General features: G+C 36.7%; 1 protein-coding gene across 4 annotated transcripts in view; it reads right to left on the bottom strand.

Moving 5' to 3' along the window:
* Fur2 (furin-like protease 2) overlaps nucleotides 1–21,372 on the bottom strand; it is a 1,328,139-nt gene that overhangs the window by 951,984 nt on the left and 354,783 nt on the right. The gene's annotated exons all lie outside the window — the stretch shown is intronic.

The raw sequence follows: 21,372 nt of genomic DNA, 5'->3' as shown, positions 1-21,372 counted from the left end.
TTGGCTAAAAAATTAAGAACAATGACGAGTGAACATGTGCATTATCGTGATGCAAAAGCCATGAATGTTTTTCACAATTCCGGACGTTTTCTTTATATTTCTTCTCGCAAGCTGCCTAACTTCAAGACAATACTCCTTATTAACCGTAATACCATGTGGCAAGAATTCCTGATGCACTACGCCACGGTTATCAAAAAAAAACAGTGAGCAAAACCTTGACATTTTGCGAGCTTTTTTAGGTCTTGGCTCTACTGGGACGACTGGACTTTCGTTTCGATGTCATAACCATACACCCATACCCATCATTCGTCGTCAATTATGACCCTTTCAAGCAAATCTGGATCGCCGTTAACGTCATTCAACAATTCCTGAGCGATGCTCATGTGACGGTTTTTTAGTCAGAATTTAGCAATTTTGAAACGAACTTTGCTGTCACAGGCTTCATGTCTAAAATTTTCAAAATAATCCATGGCATGAGCCAATCGATATGCCAATATCCTCAGCAACTTTTTGATAGTGATTTAATGATTCTCCATAACAAGTTTCTCCACTGTCTTAACATTTTCATCGATTGTTGATGTACTGCGGTGTCCAGAGCGAGCGGCCTCATTCATATCTTCTCGACCTTCTGTGGAAAGCTTGTACCACTTGTTGTCAATCAGAGTACAATCACCGTATGTCACTGTCAACATTTCTCAATTCCTGTTTTTCGATAGCAGAAAATCGCCATACACGCAAAAAACTTCTAACTTTTCTGCCTCTCATCAACAATCACATGCTAAACTGTGAATATATGTTCGAGACGAGTGAACGAACATAAAAAATATTAAAAAATTGCTAATCGATTGTACGTTTCTCACGAAATTTGAAAATTTTTATTTTTTTCCATAACTCTATCATAAAAAATAATTTACAACTCCGTTCACAGAAAATATGTAAAAGAAATTTTCTAGTTTTTTATTGACATTTCTGGGTTATTTCATCTTTCAAAATCTTTTAAAAAATTAAATTGTAATGGAGAACGTTACACTTCTGTAGAAAATGCAAACTTCTAGTTAACCCCATGAGTTACTGCATGAATTCATTTTTAAATTTTCAGTAAAGGCAATAAAAACTCTGATTTTCTCAACAAAAAATTACTCTTCTTCAATAATATTTTCGTGTCAGATGACAAAGGAATATGAATAAAATTCAGGTAAACTGAAATACTATCTCAACTCGTTACTCAAACTTACGAGGGTGGCCTTGAAAGTTTTCGACCTAAATATGAAGATAGCAACACTGGTGACTAAGAACTAGTGAATTTCATGTTCCATCTGTTGACAGTTACTCACGTAAGTTTTATCGATTTTGGATTGGCTGTTTTTATGTAACAGTCGTTTAAATGAGTTGTGTATCTCTATGAAAATGGACGAAATCGAGTATTGAGCTGTCATTAAATATTTGTTTTTGAAAGGCAATAAGCCTACGCAAATCGAAGAGAAGTTGGATTTATGTGAAAGTGGACTCTGCACCATCATTTTCCAGAGTGACATTTTGGGCAGCTGAATTTGAACGTGGCCGTATGAGCTTGGGAGATTATAAACGTTCATGACGTCCAAAAACTGCAACTACCGACGAAAACATCGCCAAAGTTCGCCAAATGATGCTGGACGACCGCCGACGAACACCAAAAAAGGTTCGAATGAACATTTCCAACGCCCTGTTGGGGCAGTTCAGACGCAATAAATCCAAGTTTTGGCGCCGATCAATTACTGGTAATGAAACTTACGCTCGAAACAAAAATACAGTTCAAACAGGGGACTGCAAAGGGGAAACCGGCTTCAAAGAAAGCTAAAACAGTGTTTCCGGCTGGGAAAGTGAGCGATTTTGGGGATAGTCATGGAGGTATTTTAATCGATTATCTTCGAAAAGGAAAAATCATAGCTTACGGAAAGCGGTCAAATTTGCAAAAAAGAATTCAGTTTCACAAAGACAACGCACCGTCTCACACCTCAGTGGTTGTCATGGCGAAAATCCACTAATTACGGTTTGAACTGCTTGACCATCCACCTTACTCAGCAGATCTAGCCACAAGCGACTTTTTTTTGTGTCGTCATCTGAAAATTGCGCTCGAAGGACAGAGATTTTCGTGAAAAGCGTGAAGAGGCAACCGTCTTCGTTAAAAACTTTTTTGCAGCAAAAAACGAGAAGTATTCGGACGGGTTACAGAGATGGGAGCATCGTTGAGAAAAGTGTGTAGAGTTAGAAGTAGACTATGTTGAAAAATATAGATAAAAATTTCTAAAAAAGTGTCCTTTATATTTGTTAGATCGAACACTTCACAGACCACCCTCGTATATATATATAATCAACCAATAAATCACGAACGATATAACTATTATTGATAGACAATTCAAATTCTAGAAATCAAGGTAATCATGCACCTTATCTCTTCCATGTATGACAGTTTTGTGATACTAACTAACTCTACAAGTAAACAGCAGAAGTGTTTAGTATGTTTTGGGAAACTGATGTTTTCAATATAATATATTTTACTTCATTCGACAGTCGAATATCAATCTATCATCACAACCCAATTGTATTTATAGAAACACTGTAAATATAAATGAGACACTTCTCTTAAAGGAAGAATAACATTTTGTGCACATCCTGATTTGAACAAAAAAGAGATTTTCAATAATTTTGAACACTTCCGTCTCTACTGTATGAATCTAAGTATTGCAAAATTTCAATTTCACTGTTCGTTGCAGAAATGGTACAAAGGGCCCAGAATCGTTCAAATCTGAAGTATGTGCACTTTTATCTGAAGGAATCGACCAATGAAAATCCATAACATGATCAAAAAACACTTGATTGTGAAATTTTCACTAAAAAGATGAAGAAAAACGCAACACGTGTTTCGCTGTACAATAGCTTCATTCAAACATGTTTATACAATCCCGAAGAAGCTATTGTGAAGCAATAGCGTGTCTATAGTATATAGTCACGCTCGAAGAAGCTTTTGTAAGGCGAAACAGGTGTTGCATTCTTGTGAGAGTGTTTAATAAAAATGTCACAATAAAGTGTTAGGTTAATATGCATCCACTTCAGTGTTGGTGCCATTTATTCGACAAACACTACATTTTAGAAGCTGTTTATGATCCATCATATATCCTCACCAAAATACATGTTCACTGTTACTCAATTTTTCAATGATTTTCATGATGATAATTTCACGTTTCTATGTGATTCAATTTACAGTAAATATCCATGGACAATTTTAAGAATAGAACAACCTCAATAGAAACAAATGACCATGTCTATTCAATTTTTTCTTGTATATTTTCTTCCTGTAAGGAAAACCTACTATCATGTTCAATGGAGCGAGGCTGATAGTTTGTCTTTTACATACTTGATTAGATTTTCATACTTTAAACTTTCTGACCACTGCAGATGTAAAATCACGAAAACCTGCTACAAACATATTTTGCCTACATGCAATCGCTTTTCGAATAGTCCATAAAAAACATGAGTACTGTATTGCGAGAAAAATTGAATGATTTTCCATTCAATTCCCATTCTCAAATGAACAATTCCATTTGGAATCGCTTAAATTGAAATCCATTAATAAGAATCAATCAATTGAAATTGCCAATTAAAAATATAAATAACCAGCATCTTCATGATTCATATTCTGGGAAATGTAACTTTTCCAATTATTTTTACACAGGATTTTCCTAGCATTACACAACAAAACAATTGTCCGTCATTATTCATGTCATTACTTATGGTAGTGTGTATCAACAATTTGATATAAAACCACAGATATTTTAAAAATCACTATTGATCTAACCGAAATGAAAGTAGGTTTATTGCGGAGCTTTTAAATTATGAATGGACTGACCCGTTACTTCATGAAAATTTGTAGCACTATCCATGATTATAATTAAACTATTTTCACAAACGTTTTTTATTTCCAGACCCGTTTCTCTAACACCGTAGTTTCCTCAGAAAAAATAATTTGATTGGTTACTAATGAATAAGATGACAGGTCGAATTTGTGAACTAGTTACAATCTTAATTCTTGAACAGTAGGTACATTTTTGAATATGAATAAAATGATTAGCATAAGGAAAACATTTAACAATGGTGAATGGTCAACTTCCTATTCGTCGTTCAATAGAGAACCCAAACGTTTACCCCGGAAATCAATAAGGGTCTTAGGAAATTACTTTGAAGAATTCATCAATTCTCAGTCAATCCCCTCCTGTATTTACTCGATATGCCTTCAACAATACGGCTTGTGCTAATAAAAAAATAATTCGTCAGAGAGACCAAATGCCTTTCCGAAAAAATATCAATTGCATCTCTAAATCGCCAATTTGCATCCATTAAAAATGCTTCAATATAATGATTAACTATGGTACATCAGGAAACTTAATTATATTATTTGTCTGTCCTAGGTTTCTCAACTGGTCGAAACTTGTTGAACTGTTAATGATAAAAAAAAATCAATACTGTTACACCTATTCAGATTTTCTGCACAGAATAGGTGTAAAGACTGCTTTCAAAACCAACAACAACTTGGGCATGCACATTAAAAATAACAAAGATAAAAGTTCAGTTTCAGAAAAATCAGGAGTGTATAAATTATCGTGTGGGTCAAGTCCGATGTTTCATATAGGTCAAACTGGAAGAACGTTCAAAACCCGCATAAAGGAACACAAATATAGTTTTCAGAATGGAAAAATAAGTTCCACATAATGTCAGTCATTTAATCTCAGAGGGACATGAGTTCAAACATGAATACAAACCCCTCTATTTCCAGAAGAGAGGTTTGAAACCTGTTGGAGAGTATGGAAATAAACAAATTCAAAAACTCTCAACATCTTATGAACGATCAAACTGAATTGAATAATTCGCCATTATTGAATCTGTTCATTTGCAGGTAAAAATAGTCAGGTATATTTACAGGTAGACTTCCGAAAAATGTATTGATACCTGACTTTTTCAGGTAGACTTATTATTCAGGTAGACGAATAGGTACTAGGTTATAGTATATAATGGTGTGATTTAGAAGTAACTCTCAGTTATGCTCGAAGAAGCTATCGTATAGCGAAACACGTGTCGCGGTTTATGTAAAACCCTCATAGTGAAAATCATACAATAAACTATTTATTAGTTTTTCAATTGTTGATGATTTCATTATATTCTGGTACATGGACTCCATTTCACACGGTGTTATTTCCTTTTCGATATAGTTTTATTTGACGTTTGTATAAAGGTGGTTGATAATGTTTCATGGTGCATTTTATTAGTTCGGAATTCCATTGTCTAATATGGTATGAAATGATTTGATCAATCATCTTCTGGTGATGGCAAGACTTATTCTTCTGAAAGATGACTATTTATTGGTCATTCGAGTGTTTTCATATGTCCCCTCTGTTTAGCGGGAGCTGACCGTATGACGGAAGTTGGCCGTTTTCCGCTTACTTATGGGTTTCCATATGTTGCGAACCACTACGCTAGCTTGAATAAATGCGTTGTTGGACAAACTATACGCAGCTTCTTTGCATTTTCTCTCAAACCGATGTTCCTGCTTGTGGATTATTATATTATATATAATATAATTGCATTTACCGGATACCCTGCGAGCGAGAAGAATCTTATATCAGTGAAACTAATAGACCATTGAAAGTTTGCATTGCCGAGCACATGAAACACACACATCGAGGAGGAATCAGCAAATCTAGAATGGCAGAGCACCACTGCTTCATCGTAATAGAGTTACTAATTAATCCTCAATGGGAATTGATTATGGCGTGATGGTAATCAAGCTACTGGCGGTGATAGTGGTGGTGGTGATTTCATCTCTTCGAAATTGGTTTAGAACAGTGACGTCGAGATCTAAGTGTTCTAAGCCATTGACCCGAATTAATTCTAGGCCGTTGAATAAGTGTTTCTCAAAACTATGCATCAATATTCAAGTTGGTGGACAGAATCTGGTTGATTACGGGGAAATACTTTTAGAATGCGTGGAACACATGATTTCATTTTAACAAATTTTGAACTCTTTAGTTTGATTTCTCCTCTCTAGTGATATACACAGCAAAAGTAGTAAATCTTGGCGCGAAACTTTGATGAATTCGAAGTTCATAATTTTAAGGAAAAGTTTCTTGCAATTAAGTATTGTGATTTGATGAGTACAGTGGAAAGAAAACTTATCATTCATAAATTATAGATGAGTTTGGCTTATGTGACTGGAAAAAACAGCTGACCTGAAATACGCATTTTTTTCCATAATACTCAAGGAATTGTAAATAACCACCCAATAATATGTTAAACTGGTCGATATTTGATGAAAATTATTCGAAACGTATTTATATCTCACAATAAACTGTTATTCCAATACACTCTTGGAGAAAAATGGCTTTCTTGATAGATATGAAAAATGCAAAACGCTCCATTATCAAATCAATTATCAATCTCCACAAATTTTCATTTGTGAAGATTGATTCTTGTTGAGGTCGTGATAGTCAATCGGCGACATATTAAATTAATACAGGGTGTAACAAAAAAGTAGGTCATGAATTGAACCACATATTTTCAGGTCAAAAATAACTCGATTGGATATAACGTACACTTTAATACAAATGTGCACACGAAATAGTTACAACCCTTGGAAGGTACAAAATTAAAGTCGATTTTTTCCAATTTTTCATAAACTGTTTGAAAGTTTGTAATGAAAATGGATCCATGGGTTTCATATTGTAAAAGCTTATTGTTCAACAATAAAAATTTAAGGGGGTGTTGAACCCCTAAAACTCCCAAACTTTTCTATGTGTTACAATTAAATAAGTATTGTGACACCATTGATTTAATACATCATTTTTGAATTTTTTCGACAACTAGCACTTTTTTGAGAAGCCAGTTTTATCGAGATACGGGCTCTTTCTCAATATACTCATTATCTAATTATCTGTGTTAAAAATCACACGTTGAAAAGTAAGACTTCGTTAACTCTCAGCTAGAGGTGATTAATGGAAAAGCATATTTCAATAGACAGACAGAACAGAAATTCTTTAGTTGACTATAGTCAACAATACTTGCAGTTCCTACATATAAATAACAAGCACTTACTTCAACAATAATAAACTATTATTTGTGATTCCATTGGTTGAATACATAATTTTACAATTTTTTTTTTACATCGTAACACTTTTTTCGAAAAGCCAGTTTTTATTAAGATGTGGCAACAATTTTTCAGTTTTGAGTGTTCATGTTATCTGCAGGTGCGAAAATCATGTACAAATGTGTGGTATTTCCTAAAATGAATGTTCAGAATGGTTTCATTTTCCTGAATACACATTCATCACTGTTTTAAAAAGGAAAACCAATTTTTTGGAAGATAAGAGGCATCTAACGAAATCGATTTGCACTTGCACTTGAACGTTTTTTGCCTGGCAGAACTAATGTGAAAGTTTGTAATAAATGTATACAATCAAAATCAAAATCAAAATCAAAATCAAAATCAAAATGTTCTTTATCAACTATTCTCCATACAATTTTAAGGTATTTTTTTTTTTGTGGTGTTTATAAAATATATACAATAAAAAATATATATACAAATATACAAAATGTACACAAGGGTTTCCCCAATGGAGTGGGACAGTGGGAAGGATTGGGATGGGTAGTGAATGGGGTAGAGGGAGTGGCAGGAAAAGACCCCGACACATTTGCGCTCTCAAGAATTCCGCACGGAAGAGAAAAGCGCCTCCACACAGTCCCCCGATGGGACAGTGGGAGACGCCCCCGCTGGTGTTGGCGGTTGGCTCTCCACTCAAAAACGCCTTATATCAGCCTCATCTATAGTTTTCCGCTTCCTGCCGAGGCTTACGCGGAAGTTGTCATTCTGTCGCGTTTCGGTACTTCTCAGAGAATCATTCGTCTGTTTGTTGGTAGCAGTTGTCGATATCCCCCTGGAAAAAGTTCATTAAAAAACCAGGTAAGAGTATTTCTGCTATCACGTCATCATGTGTGCGTGAATACTCTTATCCATTTTTTCCATGAACTAAGCGCGATCGCATTCGCGCCGTTCACGGTATATCTCCAGTTCTTCATAGACTAGCCCGTGCTTACGGCGCTGTCCATGATAGCTTCTAACTGCCGTGACGTCCCTCGTCAGCGGGCTCTTCGGTAGAAAGAACTTGAAGAATTTCTGAGCCAGTCTCCTGATATGGTCGGTGACTGACTCCACTCCTGCCAGATCTAACAGATTGTTCAATGAAATGTATCTGTCACTGTTAGTGCAAATACGGAGCACCTTATTCTGCATTCTCTCGAGTCTCATCAAAGGGGACTTCTTGAGACTGCAGAACACAGGACTCGCGTACAACATAGCCGGCCTAATTATTTGTTTATAAATAAGCAACTTGTTGTCAACACTGAGCTTAGAGTTCCGTGCAATGAGCGGATACGTGCGTTTTATCGCCGCACCTGCTCGTTGGATCGCCATACTCAAGTGTTCCTGGAAGTTCAGGCGCTTGTCCAGGATCACTCCCAGATATCTCGCACTCTTCTGCTCGTCAATGCACTTATCCTTAACTCGCAACTTCTTGAAGATTTTCACATTCGTGAATTTCCTCGTGAAGTTTACGAGTTCAGTTTTATCGGGATTTATTTCGATTTTATTTTGTTCGAAATACGGCACGACTAGCCTATCGAGGTGGATCTGAAGCTGCTGCTTCGCCACCTCGCTCGAGAAAGAGTGCGCGTAAATCGCGGTGTCATCCGCGAAAATACCCACCTTCGTCCTCGAGAACATAGGGAAGTCATGCGTATATAATGAATATAAGTGCGGTGACAAACAGGACCCCTGCGGGACACCTGCTTTGATTGAATAATTTGCAGATGTGGTTTGGTCCACTCTTACACGAAAAGTTCGGTTGCTCAAGTAGGATTCTAGAATCCTAATCACGAATAAAGGCATGCCTGCCGACCACATTTTGGCGACAAACCCCTCTATCCAAACTTTATCGAATGCTTTCTTGACATCTAACAGGACCATAACTGTATTCTTCCCCTGGTTGAAGGACTCCCTCACCCCGTGAACAACCCGGACCAGTTGCGATGTCGTATTCCGACCTCGCCGGAACCCGAATTGCTCCTCGGGGATGAGTTTCATCCTATCTTCCAGACGGAGAAGTCTGCTTAGGATGATTTTATCAATAACCTTCGCGACCGAACTGAGAAGCGAGATCGGTCGGTAGCTATCAATACGTGTTTTGATTTTTCCTGGTTTCGGAACGGGCACTACCACCGCATGTTTCAGACAATCTGGGTAATGCTGGTGCTTGATTATTGCGTTCACAATATGCACCAGTTGTACGATACCCTTTCGCGGTAGGTTGCGGAGCAGAACTGCATCAATTCCATCAATGCCTGGGGCTTTGTTTTTCCCCAGGCGCTTGATGTTCAAAATGATTTCTTCTACGTCTGTGATCCACTTTATCAATGTTTGCTCCGGTATAACTGGAGCCGGCCTATTTCTGACTTCATTAGCCAGTCTGGTTTTATTGGTGTGTTCTTCACAGACATCCGGTTCAACTCGGTGCACGCTGGAAAAATATTCCCCGAACAACTGAGCCTTTTGATGGTCCGTCACCGCGTGCACTTGCCCGCTTTCTATGGTAGGAGTAGCCTCAGACCGATTGCTCAGTTTTTTGGCCATCCTCCACACAGAGTGGTCGTGCACGTTCAGGCTTTCGAGTTTGTTCTTCCACTTCATATTGGTGAACTCATAAATTCGCGCATTAACTTCCGCAGCAAGTATCAGCATTTGATCCTTGCTGCGGGGGTCTCCTGTGCGCTGCCAATCTTTTCTGGCTCGATGTTTTTGCTTTATGAGCTCAACCACATCATGCGGAAGAATATCTCGCTCCCCTTTCACCTCTATCTTCCTGGTAGAGACGTCACGAGATTTTTGAATATTCTTTATGAATTCTTCACAAACCTCGTTGATCCGTGATTTGGAAATGCTGTCTCTTATAGTTGTGAGGTTATTCATGGTCGATCTAAACTCCGCCCAGTCCGTGCTCTTGTAGTCATATTTTATTTTTTTATTGTTGGGTATCTCCCTTTTGAGATCAAAGAGCACCGGACAATGGTCGGAGCTGAGCTCGTCCACGGTAACCAACATCCCCAAATCGCGGACGTTTTTATTCAATACCAGGTCGATAGTTGTGGGTGACGAACCATTCCAGGGGTAGTGGGTAGGCTCCTCCGGGAATTCGATATTGATATTGTTGTTCAGGGAATATTCCAATAGCGTGCTACCATTCGTATTCTGTTGATTGTGGCAGTTCCACTCACGCCTCCTGGCGTTGAGGTCTCCCACAACCAGCACTTTATTCCCAACATTAAGCAAATTGTCCAAATCATGCGGAGTGAAGTGTTCACTTGGTTTGTTGTATACCGCAAACACGCAGGTACCGTCAGCAAGCTTGATTCCAGCATGTTCAATGTTACTGCGTTGCTGCGGTATCTGCGTGTGTGCGATACCCCTCCTTACCAGTATAGCCACCCCACCGCCTCTCACAGCATCAGGACGGTCCTTCCGGATAGTGGTAAAACCCCGCAGTTTCAGTTTATGCTCCTGTCGTAGCTTTGTTTCAGATAGAAGCATTATGTCTACATTATGTGTATGAATGAAGTTAACAACACTGGGGTATTTGTTGCCAATTCCATTCACATTCAACATACACGCCTTTATAGGCATTTAGAAGCTGTAACTGTTGATATTACTCGCGAACGTCGCGAATGCATTCCACTTTTTCAGGGGACTATCGGCCCTGCCATCAATTTACAAAGGTCATTCGTCGCACGAATGATCTCTGAGAGGTTTACGACCTCGTTAAGCCTCTGGAAGCAGTTAACTGCTTCCATAAGATGCTCTTGAGTCTCCACCGGGGGTCCACCCTCCTGTTTTCTCTGCACAGGAGGGGGGGGAGGGAGTGGCTGGGATACCTGAGCTTGTCGAATCTCGCTCCTCTTTGCCCACGGATTTACCTTGGGCAGTGGCGCAGGCACAAGCCTGGGGACAGGGAGCTTCCTGGATGCCTGTGTTTCCAATTGCTTGGATTCGATCTCCTCCGCCTTCTCTTTGTAAACTTTACAGTCCCTAGAGTTGGCAGGGTGATCTCCTCCGCAATTTACGCATTTAGCCGGTTCAGTTTTCGGCTTTTTACATTCAAAGGTTTCGTGTCCTTCTGCGCATTTCAGGCATCTCGGGGTCCTATAACAATTGCTCGTCGCGTGGCCCCATAGCTGGCACCTGTGACACTGCACCAGCTTTCTAGTATTTCGTTTGAGTTCCCATGTGATCCTCGTAAAAAGGACACATGGGACGTTTCTTTTTAAATAGTTGAGGGTAACATCTTTGTCTGTGACGACCATGTACAGTGGACGTCTATCCGTCCTTAATCTGTACACGGTCGCCACGTTGACCTTTCTGAGTTTTCTCATGTCATCCTCAATTTCTTCCGGTTCCGGGGCAAAGTCCAACCCCCGAAGGACAAAAGCGTGTGTCTTGTCCTCCGGGAGCGTGTAGGTATGGAACTGAGTGTCCGCCTGTCTGATGGTGTTGACTAGAGAGTAGTGGTCTTTCCTCGATTTCGTGTAAATAAGAGTAGATCTCCCAGTGTATTTAACTGAGATGTCTTCCTCCAACTGTCCTTTTATAGCATTCATTGCCTTGTTTATGGGGATTATTCCCTGTACTACAATTGGCGGAAGACTTCTAGTATTTTTGTTCGGTTTTTTAACCTCATTGGGCACTGGGGGATCTGTCTCCATTTCCGTGTCGCTGAGACTGTTGTACATGTTCGACAAGCTTACAGGTACCTCTTTTGGCATTTCTCTCCTACGCGCGGTCCTCTTGGGAGCTACAAACTCACCTGAAGGTCTTTTGTGAGGGGGTAAGGAGGGAAATTCTTCTTTTTCATTTTTATTCTGGATTTTTTCCAAGCCTTCTAGTTTCCTGATTTCTTTTTCTGCTTCGGTGATATATAGATCCCTATAGTATTTCCGGATCGTTTCAATTTGGGTTTTCCTCATCTCTTCCAATGGGAAGTCCTTAAGGGCTGGGTCCATGACTGGTTTCACCTTTCTGAAAATTTCCACTTTTTGGTTGACCTTTTCCATTGTGGCCTTTTTGATTCGTTCTATTTTGTCTTTGATGTCAATAAATAAATGTATACATGTATGAATGTTTGTGGCTCTTTCACGCCTAAACGACTGAACGGATTTAGATGAAACTTCGCATACAAACTGCTTATACATCAGAATAACATATAGGCTACAATTTACAAAGGTTATGTGTAATTTTGGTCAGAATATACAGAAAAGTATCAGGTAGAAAAACTGTTGCTTCCTGAGAGCTATCTTGGTGTGCCCTGCCTATACCGTTACAGTTACAGATAATGTACCGTAATATTGTTTACCACAAATAGTTCTGAATGAAAGTCCGCGATATCATATATCTACCTCTTATATGCTATCCACTATGTGCAAAATAAATAGGTACAATTAAATTGGATATTTTTGTACAATGCACATTTTAGAATATCTGTCAAATTCTGATGAAAATTGATACACTTGGTTTTGAGTATTTAATATTGATATACTTTGTCTTTCACACTAAATAATTTGAACGAATCGTTTAGATTGGATTAGCTTGACGATACGCAGTAAGCCACGTGTTGCGTCTACTGTAATCCGACGAGAGACAATGCTCGGGGGTGGAAGGGCTGTCTGAACAATGAAGCGCCATCGCCGAAAACGCGACCTGAACGCGGGCATACGCCTGAGGGCAGGCGTCGTGGACGGTGGTGTTAGTTTTGTAATATTTTTTTACAGGTTACATAAATCGATTCTCGAAGCAATTCATTACTTAGTGCAGTTGGCATATTTTTTCAATTACTGTATTTTTGAAGTAAAAATATAAATCACCAGCTGTTAGCCACGGCTTCGCCCGCAAAGAATTTGATTTTTCACATCAAGTTTTGTGTCAGACCATTTTAAACAAATAGTTGAATATTTTTTAGTAACCCAAAACTTCAGGTTTCCAACTTCAAAACCAACGAAATTCCATACAATCCTTGAACCCTTATTTTTGCCCCTTGGGGGTGGAAGTTCCCGATTCCCTTTCTTGATACTTATTCACGCAGTACAAAGAACCTACCTGCATATTTCAAGATTCCAGGTTCAACAGGTACCCACTTATACAATACTCGGTGTTTTCTGCTGTTTCACCCGCGTTACCATGGGAACCTACCCTATGTGTTATTCCAGGTCATGATCTATCTATATACCAACTCACATTTGAATCCGTTGAGCGGTTTAGGTATCAAAAAGTGAAAAAACGTGAATACATACATTACATTCATCCATCTTAATAAACTTTACGCATTTATGATAGTAGGAGTATAGGATTAGTAGGATTACCAATATATTTCATTCTATTTCTTCCAGTATTTTTGCTGATACTACTCAGTATTGTATGAGTGGGTACCTATTGATTGACTGACACTCTTATATTAACGTACAGCCGAAATAATTGAACCTAGAATCTTGAAATATGCAGATAGATTTTTTGTGTAGCGTAAATGAGCATCAAGAGAGGGAATCAGCAATTCACAACCAAAGGGGGAAAAGTAGGGGTTTGAGTATTACATTGAATTTCATCAGTTTTCAAGTTAAAGTTTTGGGTTAATACAAAAATATAGTACCTATTTGTTCAAAATTGTCTGTCTAGTAACTTAATGAGACAAACCAAATTCTACGCAGGCAAAGCCGCGGGAGACAACTAGTTGACCATATAGAAATCAATAGTTCTGGAATCTGAACAGATCGAGTCGAATTTCTTATACTAACCGCTGTAAATTCAAACAAATCAAGTGAATAAGTTATTTTGTTGGATACAAATCGAAACTGGCAAGCAATGAAGATATTTATTGAGAAAATCTTTTCAGCTTTTATTCCATTCATAATTAAAGAAACTAGAGGTAGAAGGTTGAAAAAGTGTTATAACACAAGAAAATATATTTTTTTAACAATTTTAACAGATAGACCAATATGTGTAGGTATTACGTGGATGTGCAAAAAAACTTTGTTTGTATGGTATATTGCAAACCTATCTGAGTAATGCACATTCCATCTTCTTCAAAAAGATATCTCTATCAATTACAAGTATTTTTCATTAAAATCTCATTCGACAGCATCATGTTTCGTGACGTGATCGACCTTTCATGTCACTTTGAATGATACAGACGTGCTATTAGAGATTGTACCATTACATCATTAAAATTGTTATTCATTCGGAGTCTGTTCAATTTCAAGGTTCTGCCTACCTAAGATACTTATTTTTAGTAATACTTTTTTGAACAAGCGAAACTATTAGAAACTTTTACTCAAATAGACCACATTAAACCATCCTAAAAAAGCTAAACACGATGCATCACGATTATAAACCAGAAATTCCACTAGAAGTCATAATATTTGCCAAACTCAACTGTCCCTGAAGAATAGTTCAAGGACAATTTCTTGAAATTGTCCTTGCATTGTCTTTCCATTAGAAAGACGCCATGTGTGGGATAGGCAGAAGGCTCAATCCTCGATTACGGGAAGAGATGAGCAAGGCTCATTGGTTTTTTTAATTCGTAAAAAATTGAAAATGTATGCATGTCATAAACCAATCTACAGCAAAATGACCCAAAACCTCAACTCACAGAGGGTTTCCTTCTTGTTATTGTTTAGGACATGCAAATTTTGCGATGGTTCAAGTAATGAAAATATTTTGTTGATAACATAACTAATTTGCTGAAAAAAGAGCGCAAATCAATATCTATAACCAGTAATGGAGATTATCATTCCGAAGGTTCATATCGTCCTCAAAAAGAATTTTATTACTTTTATTTTCGAAGTATAGTGCTTCAATTTGCTATAATTGAGCATCGAATTGTGTTCAAAAGGTAGTTTTTTTATTGCATAAAGAGATATCTGAATCTTTATCACGGAAACTGATATGTAGCTGCAGAGTTTCTACAAAAGCATGCACGTTGAAATGATTTATATTCATTGAAATATCCGATTTGTAAAGTCATTTTTTTGTGTGGGTATTTGTTACCTTCCACAATCTGAAAAATATAAAAATTATAATGGAGAACTTTATACAAGTGTAGAAGGGCAAACTTTTTAGTTTACCCCGATAAGTTACTGCATGAAAATCAAAGTATTTTTCACAAAGAAAAATCTTCTATTTATCAGTAAATTGTCGTATTTAACAATTTTGCCTATTAAAAAAATTGTTGAGAAATAATACAATACTTATCTTAACTTTCTACTACTCCATCTGATACAAAAAAATGGATGAGAGAATCTTCCAAAGAAAGGAAGGAATAATCTTTCCCAAAAAATTAATCACTCCTAAAAATATAACCCTTTCAAATCAAACTTATCTTAACGTTTCGGAGGCCAAAATCTGCCTTCGTTTTCAGAAATGGTCAATAAATTCTAATATATTGACAGTTATTCCTCTTTGATAATTCATTTCTGAAAAAAAAAACAAAAAATTGTATATATGAATCACTTTGTTCTTGTGGTAAAAGTAACATTGGTGAAACCTCGAGACCATTGAAAGTGCGTGAGAATGAACATCGAGATTACATAAAAAATTGACAATTGACAGGATCTAAATTGTCAGAACACATTTTAAAATCAGACGGTAAACATCGGGTGGAATGGAATAGGACAAGAAAGATTACCAATGAGCCTCACTCTAAAAGGCGTAAGCTAAAGGAATCAGCGTATATTCTCATACCTGGAGAGAATTGTATTTCGAATAGCTCCTTGGAAATGGACTGTACTGGGCTACCCATCTTGAAGAAAAATTTGGATAGTGGAGAAATGGCAACAGACTGATATCAGAGAGCACCTTGTATTATATCGAATGTTTCAGTTGTCAACAACAACATTGACATAATTTCATATTTAAAAACTCCTTTGACATCTGTCGAAGAAGTAGAGAAATAAATAATGGAAATTAATAACCGCCAATATATTAGAATTTTTTGTCCATTTCTGAAGACGGAGGCAGATTTTGGCCTCCGAAACGTTAAGATGAGTATTGTATTATTTTTTTGATAGGCAAAATTGTTAAATACGATAAGTTACTGATGAATAGAAGATTTTTTTTTTGTGAAAAATACTTTTATTTTAACGCAGGAACTTACCGGTGTAAACTAAAAAGTTTGCCCTTCTATACTTGTATAAAGTTCTCCATTATAATTTTTATTTGAATTGAAGGGGTTTAATTTTTAGGAGTGATTGATTTTTGGGAAAGAACGTTTTTGGCTTTCTACTACTCCATCTTGATACAAAAAAGGGATGAGGAAGGAAGAGCCTTAGGGCAAATGTCTTAAGGCGAAACATCGGTGTATACCAGTGAGGATGGCAGTGTACTATGTAAGTGCAATTTGTTACCATTCATTTAAAGTAGAACTCATGTGAATGATATCTGATTTTTATTCCACAACGAATGTTTGAAATACAAACTGAGTAGAGAAAAGTATCTTCTGTATAATTCAGTGTTCATATGGAAGTATTTGTTTCTCTTTGTATAATTCAATGTTAATATGAAAGTAGCTGTTTCAGGAGGACTTTCTTTCAGTTTGTGTCTCAAAGTTACTTCTTTGCATGATCTACACATCTATGTATAGAGTTACTTCCTTCCTTTCTTTGGAAGACTCCCTCATCCTTCTTTTTTTTTGTATTAAGATGGAGTAGTAGAAAGCCAAAAATTTTCTTTCCCAAAAATTAATCACTTCTGAAAAATATAACCCCTTTAATTCAAATAAGATTCCTCTTGGCTGGGATTAAATCAAATAGGTAAATGAATGTCATTACGATGTCATCGATGACATAAGCAGATCAAGCTTATTCCGTGACATTAAAAAATCGTAATTGATTAATGAAGTGTGTGTATTTTCTATAATGTGATCTAATTAGGTACTGAAGAGCCTTGGGACAAGTGTCTAAAGGCGAAACATCGTTGTATACCAGTGAGGGAGACAGTGTTCCATGTAAGTGCAATTTATTACCATTCATTCAAAGTAGAACTCATGTGAATGATATCTGATTTTTATTCCACAACCACACTATATAATTCAGTGTTCATATAGGAGTATTTGTTTCGAAAGATTTTTTTTCTTTCGTGTAATTCAATGTTTATATGAAAGTAGCTGTTTCAGGAGGACTTTCTTTCAGTTTGCGTCTGAAAGTTACTTGTTTGCATGATCTACACATCCATGAATAGAGTTACTAATTTGATTACTTCCTTCCTTTCTTTGGAAGATTCCCTCATCCCTTTTTTTGTATCAAGATGGAGTAATAGAAAGCCAAAAACTTTTTTCCCAATAATTTTTATATTTTTCAGATTGTGGAAGGTAACAAATATCCAGAAAAGGTCGATAAAAAATCCGATTGGTATATAGTAAAAAGCAACAAGCCCAATATCGACTCTTGAAGGACTCCGATATATACCGGGTGTCCCACATTTTATGTGACAGGCAATATCTGGTTTGTTGAAGGAGATACACAAGAATGTTTTATACAAAAGTTTTAGGAGTTCATGAGAGCTATATTTTGATATAATTTTTAAATATACAGGGTGTTTGGTGTAGGTGCTATAGACCAAAATTCCATTTTTTAAAATAGAACGCCCTGTATATCATTACATATTCAGATGCTTCGTTAAATTCTGATATCATTTCATGTTTGGTTTTTGAAATTTGGTTACGGCGTTGTTGAGTTATTGCTTAAAATGTAAAATCTTGAGAACGACTATTATTTTTAAAAATATCTCATACAATTATTCTCTCTGCATCCGATCACATGGAAATTTTTCAAAATTTTGGGTGTTCGAAGTAATGGTTTCAATTTTGAGTTGTGGAATTCAGTCAGGAATCATTTTGAAAATGAAACAATTGCGAAATTGAAAGAGGTGTATTCGAAAACAAATCTTTAATTAATAACAATGTAAATAATATAACTTGATAAATCATTTCATAAAAATGGTAGGTACCTAGAAATAAATCATAAAAATTGTTCAAAGTGATGCCCAGTAGATATTATACAGGCTTCGAAACGTCGAATCACTTCTCTCGTACAAGTCGCTCTTATAATATCAGGCGTAATATCACTGCACGCTAGTCGAATTTTCATTTTCAGATCATCCACATTCAAAGGGGGAGTAGTGAAAACAATATCTTTTAAATAACCCCATAGGAAAAAAATCAAGGGTGATAAATCTGGGGAACGAGCCGGCCACCGAAATGGACCCTTATTATTACTTTCGCGGACCCAGTGGGGATTTTCTTGAGACCAATAGTGACTGTTATGTCGATTCACATCTCCATTATTGTGGAATCGCGATTCATCGCTCCACAAAATTTGACTGAATATGTTAGGACTTTCATGTAATATTACCTGAATACAAGCAATGAATTCAAGTCGTCGTTCAAAGTCCGTGGGTTTCAAACCTTGTACCAACTGAATTTTGAATGAGTGGTATTTATTTTCTTTCAGAATTCTCTGTACATTAGATTTACTCACACCGACTTCTTCTGCAAGAGTACGGATAGAAACATGTGGATGAATAATAATATAAGCCAACATATTGATCTCTAAATCTTCAGTTCTAACAGATCTCGTATGATGACGATGCTTCATAGTAGAAGAAAATGACCCAGTTCGCAATTTTTCTACAACTCTCGAAAAAGTCATTCGTGACGGAATGGGTCTGTCTGGAAAACGTTCTTGGTATAGACGTTGAGCTTGACGGCAGTTTTTCTGACATTCCCCAAAAATTAATAACATATCAATGCAATCACTTGGACTAAACGCGAAAGGCATACTGGAGTTTTCGCACAAAGAACACAGTTACTGTTTTGCAAAGAATAACTGAATCGAACTGACAAGTAGATACAATTCAACAGCATTTGTTACTATGGCATCAACAAGCATAAGCTACTTGATGAAATTGTGCAATATAAAGCAATTCACCCTCAAGTTAGTCACATTCTCAAGAATTTCAATATTTCATTCAACTGATATCGATATCGTATCGTAGAGGTGAGAATAATGGTTTGTATTCAGTAGTAGTCTAGTTCAATTTAATAAAAGATAAAGACTGGATTCGTGTACGAGTAAATAAGTTTTTTTGAAACTTTATATTTAAGGAAAAGTGCAATAACTCAACAACGCCGTAACCGAATTTCAAAAACCAAACATGAAATGATATCAGAATTCAACGTAGCATCTGAATATGTAATGATATACAGGGCGTTCTATTTTAAAAAATGGAATTTTGGTCTGTAGCACCTACACCAAACACCCTGTATATTTAAAAATTATATCAAAATATAGCTCTCATGAACTCCTAAAACTTTTGTATGAAACATTTTTGTATATCTTCTTCAACAAACCAGATATTGCCTGTCACATAAAATGTGGGACACCCGGTATATCAATAGAGAAATAGTGTGATCCATTATTTGATATTTTTTGAGGACGTCTTGGAAAGTAGTTCCTTACAAAAAATACTGAAGATTCATCAACACCGTAAAATCTTTATTCATGAAGCAGCTCATGATTGATGGTATCAAACTCTTTTGAAACGTCAAGCGGCACTAATACGCTGGATAGGCCTTGATCAAAGGCAGTTAATTGGTCAGTCATTACGGTCGCTAGAGAAATTTCTGTATTTTCGTCAGGTCTAAACTACAATGTCAATCAGGAACTGACGCATTCGAAATGAAATAATCATAAATTCCAGAATATAAATAATATTTTTCATGTACCTTTGATAGTGCTGAAAGCAAACATATCCCTCGAACTGAAGTAAAAAATTTGGGGTTGTTTTTTTTAGGAATTACTATAGAGCTTTCCTATGAATATAATTTTTTTTACACCAATTTCCAATATGAGCGATAAATGAATCAATAAATAAACCACAATATTTCAATGTTTTTGTCTTTATATTAACAATTCCAAAGACACTGGTGTGTATGGTGTATTTGACAAAGGGATCATGAACTGAGTGTGTCGTCACGAATAATCGAAACGTTCAGAAGGAAAATAGAATGGAAAATGTGAATCAATGAGGTTAGAGAAGTATTCAGGAATTTAGTTTTTATGCTTTTTATTTATTGTATTTTATTGTATTGTTCTCATGTAGGGAGTTCTGCCCCCAAACATACCCTGAAGTTGTTAGATCCCATCCAGAAAAGAACCATCCGTCTGATTTGAAACGCGTACATCACGTGCAACCTTGATAGAGTGGAACATCGAAGAAAGGTTGGAGATTTGTCTAAATTCTATAGATACTTTCATGGGAGGTGTTCAAGTAAATTGGCACAATTGTTTGCACCAAGAGTGGTACATATCGGAAATACTGTGATTGCTCACCGTTTTGAGGTTCAACTCAGTACACCTCGAATTTCACTGTTCAAGAACTCTTTCATTTGGATAACTGTGTTCATGGATAACTGTGTTCCTGAGAACGTTTTTCCAAATGGATTTAATCTCCAGCTATTCAAATCCAACGTGAATCACTACTTTCGCACAAGCACCGCTCTGAGAGCGCATTGAAGATTTTCCTAAAGTGCTCGTATTTTGTCCTTGAAAAAATGACGTGTTTCTCAGGGGTTTCCCAAAAGGATTGAAATACTTGATTTGCATGAGCTTTTTTCACTTTTGGTTACAGATCTAATATAGTTCCAAAGGCCTTTGTAATTTTTAAAAACCGCTTCCTTTGAATTCTGAGGGCATTATTGTTCTTGATATTACTGATGAACGTATTGGTACGATATTGTCAAAAGGTACTTACTGGATTGAAATAAATGCATCTAATTCCCAGTGAAGTATTAAAAATAAGAGAGTTAACGTCAAAGGTATAACGAATGAACGCAAAATGCCTAAAAATGAGATTTTTCAATGTGGCAGTCGAACGTTTTATATTGAAAATATATTGAGGTCTGCAACAATGGAAAGCACTCGGTAACTGGTAGATTATTCCGATGGACGTTAAAAAAAAATAACAACGTTGCACACTATTTAATGAAAGTAGAATGTATTCGCTTCGTTCTTGTGAATTTCGACCGAACTGATACCTTTGTTCCTCATTTACCAAACGGTTCCAATGAATGCATTTCAGCAAAGATAAATGGAGCGTTAATATCAAATGTTGAAATTGAACAAAGTCCATTCGAGATTAGTATGCCAAACAACAGAACTCTTTACATCTATTATTAATTGATGGATGTGTTATACTGA

The sequence above is a fragment of the Leptinotarsa decemlineata genome, unplaced genomic scaffold, assembly GCF_025532065.1.
Source record: "Leptinotarsa decemlineata unplaced genomic scaffold, Ldec_3_MD MMD2_tig00026328_RagTag_RagTag, whole genome shotgun sequence".
Lineage (NCBI taxonomy): Eukaryota > Metazoa > Arthropoda > Insecta > Coleoptera > Chrysomelidae > Leptinotarsa > Leptinotarsa decemlineata.
The sequence above is the reverse complement of the archived record's forward strand: the minus strand, read 5'-3'. Positions and strand labels throughout refer to the sequence as shown.